The sequence below is a fragment of the Nycticebus coucang genome, chromosome 3 (genome assembly GCF_027406575.1).
Source record: "Nycticebus coucang isolate mNycCou1 chromosome 3, mNycCou1.pri, whole genome shotgun sequence".
Classification (NCBI taxonomy): Eukaryota; Metazoa; Chordata; class Mammalia; order Primates; family Lorisidae; genus Nycticebus; species Nycticebus coucang.
The window spans coordinates 63,665,112-63,670,762 of NC_069782.1; the positions used below are offsets into that span (position 1 = coordinate 63,665,112).

At 40.3% G+C, this 5,651-nt stretch overlaps 1 non-coding gene across 1 annotated transcript; it reads left to right on the forward strand.

The window, feature by feature from the left end:
- The first annotated feature begins 5,291 nt into the window (after nt 1–5,291).
- Nucleotides 5,292–5,428, forward strand: LOC128582870 (small nucleolar RNA SNORA2/SNORA34 family). The gene has a single exon (XR_008379293.1). It is a non-coding gene; the product is annotated as a small nucleolar RNA SNORA2/SNORA34 family (small nucleolar RNA).
- The last annotated feature ends 223 nt before the right edge of the window (nt 5,429–5,651 follow it).

The window sequence follows — 5,651 nt, forward strand, 5'->3', positions numbered from 1 at the left end:
CTATGATGCCATGGCACTCTATCAAGGGCAACAAAGTAAGACTTGGTCTCAAAGAAAATTTTTTTTAAAAAAAGCAAATAAATAAATAAAATGCTAAAAATAAAATAAAATAAAAATAAACCTCAGGCTCCAGTTGCAAGATAAAGTGGCTTTATTCGCCATCTGGGAGACTCTGTGGACTAGCATCCCCAAAACTGAGCCCCTTGACTCAATTTCTGGCCTACCTTTTATACAATTATAGGGGTTGGGCGCACATGAAAATCTCATGATTCAGGGAAGTTCAGGCTGGCACATGACCTTCATGCATAGCTGCCCATCCTCAAAGACAACAGAAGGTCAAGGTACAAGGTTACTACATAGGTTCAACATGCATCCTCTGAAGGGCTTATAGATAACAGGAACATCTGCTGCAGTGGTGGGTGTAATTAGTAGCTTCATACTTTTCACAGACTGCCTGGCTAATGCCTCCATAGAGTTACTGGGTCAGAGTCTAGTTCTACTTCACTCTACTGCCTCAACTGTATATGCTAAGCGAAATCTTTTCTAAGGACAAAAACAATTGCAAGGAAACTTAAAACTTGGCTTAAAAGTTTTATTATTAATAGGCATTGTCATTTTGATGTTATTTTATTTATGCATAGAATAAAGAAATTAATAACTATACTAATGATATTAGGAACAAAGGAGTTTGGGATCAGCCTTGGGAACATAGTCTCATCTCTACCAAAAATGTTTTTAAAATTTAGCTTGGCCTGGTGGCACATGCCTTTAAGTCTAGTTACTACAGAAACTGAGGTGGGAGTGATACAGGGTTCCCTGCTCAGGGATGGACAGGGTTCCCCCATTTTCTAGGCCTGGGTGAGCTTAGAAATCAGTCTCATCACAGACCTAATCTCTAGGCACAAACAGGCCCTTTACAGGCTGCATTCCCTGGCTCGTAAAAAGCAGCCTGACCAGTATTTCATCTGGGCTGCCTCTCCTGGAGCAGGGAACACACCCATGGCCTCTTTCAGAGCATAGGGACTAGCCTCAGGTGGGACTACATTCCTACACAGGGTCAGTTTTGAGATTACTTTCTGCCTGCAGGCCCCTGGCTGATTGTGATATGTTCCAGACATACATTCCATCTCCCCAAAATCCCCTGCACACAGGATAGGAAAAGCAGTATATAAACCCCTAGGCAGAAACCCCGGTGTGCTTCCCATTTGGGCTCCCCATGGGGCTTGCCAAAGACTTCCCCTCCCACCCCATCTATCTGTTTATCTTTCAATAAAATCTGTCCTCTTACATGTGTAGTCTGTGGATTCATTCTTGAACCTTGAGGCCAAGGATTTGACAAAGAAATTCTGGTTACAGGAGGTTGCTTGAGCCTAGGAGTTCAAGGATGTAGTAAGCATTCCAGCCTTGGTGAGAGAGCAAGAGCTTGTCTCTAAAAAAAAAAGAAAAACAAGTTCAAAACCAGTACTGGGGTATGTCAAAAGGACACACGATATAGATACAAGGGCTTCCTCTTCCCTTGGTTAAATTTTGTACAATTTGAATTTTTTTAAAACAGAATAATGATAGTAACTGATTATAATCCAACGAGTAAAAATGGACAATTCCATTGAGATATTTGAAAAGGAGGGAAAAGAAAAGTATTTTTCATAGAAGACCACAAACTAACAAATAATAAAATTGGAAAAGCAGTATTTGGCCACCCACAGATTAATCATTTATTCAGGTAAGGATAATTGTGGATGCTGAACTTACTGGATAAAAGCATCTAGGGCAGGGATCCTCAAACTTTTTAAACAGGGGGCCAGTTCACTGTCCCTCAGACCATTGGAGGGCCAGACTATACTTTAAAAAAAAAAAACTATGAACAAATTCCTATGCACACGGCACATATCTTATTTTGAAGTAAAAAAAGAAAAAAAAAACAGGAACAAATACAATATTTAAAATGAAGAATAAGTAAAGTTAAATCAACAAACTTACCAGTATTTCAATGGGAACTATGAGCCTGCTTTTGGCTAATGAGATGGTCAATGTCCTGTTCCATTTTTGTCACTGCTAGTGTAACAAGTGATGCAAGTGTGCATCAGTTAGTCTAGATTTGGTTGGAGATTTCAGATGTTTCGTTCTGGAAAAAGTCTGTTCACAGACATAAGTGCTGCCAAAGATGGTTGCCATTTTGAGTGCATGGCTCCTGAGATTAGGATATGTCTCACAGGGGAGAGATGCATAGAAATTAGGAAGGCTGCTTACTTGAATGCGTCTTTCAGAGAGTCACAATTCTGCAGTTCAGCCAGTTCTATTTGGTAAATCATATCCACATTTTCAATAGAAAATGGGTTACGGAAAAGCTGTATGTCCTGTTCATGGAGATAAAGCTCTTTAAATCTAAATTGGAACTCCTTTTGCAACTTTTCCAGTGAATCCACACATGTTTTATTTGGGAATACAACCAATGGATTTTCCACTAACAGATTTTGAGTTGTGGGGAGATGGCAGAATTTTCCTCCTTCACTTGTTTGATGAGGAGGCCTAATTTTACTTGAAATGCTTTCACATGTGATTGCATATTACAGATGAGCTTCCCCTTTTCTTGACGTTGCACATTGAAACTGTTGAGTAGCTCTGTTACATCTGTCAGAAAGGCAAAGTACCATTTCCATTCTGCATCATTGAGCTCTGGTACTTCTTTGTTTTTTGAAAATAGAAAAGCTGTAATCTGTGAAAGTAAGTCATAGAAATGCTTCAAAACTCTCCCTCGATTCAGCCAACAGACTTCTGTGTGGTACAGAACATCTTCATAGGCAACATTTAGCTCAGACAGAAATTCCTGAAATTGTCTGTGGTTTAGTGTATTACCTCTAATGAAGTTAACACAAGATACCACACTTTTTATACCAGAGTCCCACTTCAGTGATTTACTACACAGCGCTTGTTGGTGGATGAGGCAGTGTATGGATATTGGATGAGAATGGTTATGTCTGTCCATCACTTGGTTAATGCAAACAATTACTCCTTTCTTAGACCACACCATGCTAGGAGCACCATCAGTTACCACACTGGCTAGTTTTGCCCAGTCCAGCTCCAAACTATTCACAGTTTGGCAAACCTTTTCATAGATATCCTCTCCTATAGTTGTTCCTTTGATGCTTTGCAGTGCAGCAAGCTCTTCTGTGACTTTGAAATAGTCATTCGTCCCACGAATAAAAATTAGAAGCTGTGCAGAATCACAAACATTATTACTTTCATTGAGTGCCAAGGAAAAATAGGAAAGTTTTTTTGCAGAGTTTTGCAAATGCTGATGCAAATTGTCTCCCGTTTCTTCAATCTTTCGTGTAATTGAGGGTCCTGAAATACTCACTGTACTAAATAAATCAGCCTTCTCTGGACACATCTCTTTGGCAACAGAAAGAAGGCATTCTTTAACACATTCTCCCTCCACAAATTGTTTGCCAGTGCACGCTATTAGCTTGGCAACTTGAAAACTTGTTCGCAGTGATGAAGTATTTAGCTGTTTCTGCTTCACAAAAGTATTTTGCTGAGTTGTCAATGTATATTTCAGTTTTAATATTTTATCTTTTCTCACTTCTCCAACCAACCAATCATATTTATCTTTATGTTGAGTTTGATAGTGTCGACGCAAATTGTATTCTTTGAACACAGACACTATATTCTGGCATATCAAACACACAGCTCTTTCCTTGTACTTCATGAAAAAGTAATCATAAGTCCACTGTTCTTTGAATATCCTATACTCCTAGTCAATTTTTCTCTTTCTTAATATCATTGTTTCCTAGGGATTCTAAATTGCTATTAGTAAAATACCAATATATGTGTATACAGTGCTCCAAAAACAATATACCAGCAATAACTGCCCACACAGAGACAAATAGACCACACTGCCCATCAATGCAGTCTGATCAGTGCCCATCAATGCAGTCTGATCAGTGACCATCAATGCAGCCTTGCCAGTCCACATCATTTCAGCCTTGCCAGTGCCCATATGGTGGAACTCCACTTTTACCTTAGGCTCACAATGGTGCAGTGTGAGAACAGGCATGATTACACAGCCGGTTCCTCCACCACCTTTCCAGTTCACACTACCCTGTGCAAACCACACTGCGATCTGTGAACTCGCACAGGAATCTGATCACATGGATTAGACCAGGGGTCCACAGACTATGGCCTGCAGGCCACATATGCCAGCCTAGGACATTTATCTGGCCCACTGGGTGTTTTTGCCACCCTGCCTATCCTGCTTAGCAGCCTACTCATCCCAGACCACAGTGCGCATGTGTGGAATGTGCCCCACACTCTCCGATTCCGCTCCTTCTCTCTGTCTCTCCCCACCAGGTCTTCTTGCCATCCTGCTTACAGCCCACTTTTCCTGGCATTCAGTGCCATGTGTGGAATGTGCCCTGCACTCTCCAACTCCCTTCCTACTCTCTGACTCCTCCTCTCAGTCTCTTCTGTAATCGGACGAGTCACCAGGTTGCCTGTGCAGAGCCTGCTGCTGCCTAAGGACTGAGGTAAGAACAAGTTAGTATTTTTTTTTTGAAGTTAGGAGGTCTATTTCTTTTTACTTTGCAGTTAGTAGGGCCTTTTTTTGCGGTTAAGGGGGGACTTTTTTTTCTGAAGTTAGCAGGTCTTTTTTTGCAGATGGGGACACCTTTTTTGAAGTTAGAAGAGCCTTTTTTTGAAGTTAGGAGAACTTTTTTTTAAGTTGGTTAGTTGGTCAGGGGTGGTTTCTAGGGGGGTTGCATAATAGTGATAATGCAAATAGTCAGCGCTCAGTGCTCATGCAAATTGTCAGTGCTCAGAGATAATGCAAATGGTCAGAGCTTAGAGGTAATGCAAATAGTCAGTGCTCAGTGGTAACGATAATTGTAAGTACTCAGTGTCAATGCAAATTGTCAGCAGTCAGGGTTATAGCAAATGGTCAGTGGTCAGTGTTAATGCAAATAGTCAGTGCTCAGTGTTATCACAAATGGTCAGTGGTCAGTGTTAATGCAAATGGTCAGTGCTCAGTATTATTGCATGGGGGCCCCAAACTGGTAATCTGCCTAGGGCACACTTTTGTGATCTCTGAGCAGGGCAAGTTCAGCCATATGCTTGTATGGCTGAACTTGCATTAGATTCAGAATAAAAAAAGGCATACATGACTTCTTTTTTCCTATAGTGGAATCTGATCGCATGAGTCTAACCCAGGCATCCTCAAACTTTTTAAATGGGGCCAATTCACTGTCCCTCAGACTGTTGGAGGGCTGGACTTTAGTTTAAAAAAAAAAACTATGTTGGCCCTGAATCAAGGCCAGCAGTTTGCTGAAGCTGTTGGTTTCAAGCAGGAGCCTAAAGAATTATCTTTCTATGGTCTGTTGGCCATTTCAGAACTTTAGAAATGTAATGGTCAATTCATTAGAAAGAAACAGTATGAGTCATTGGTGATAGATGTAGGCTATTGTGTATTTGTAGTCTTAATACTGGGGTTCCAAAATACCCATAAAATATTATTATATTTATCTCACAAGGATATTTAAGTTATTCGTTAGAATTATAATGCTGTTAAATCTTAATTACAGCTCCCCAAAATTACTGTGGGTTTTTACCCAAAATAAAAAGATAATTCTACAGTAAAAAAAAAAAAAAAACTATGA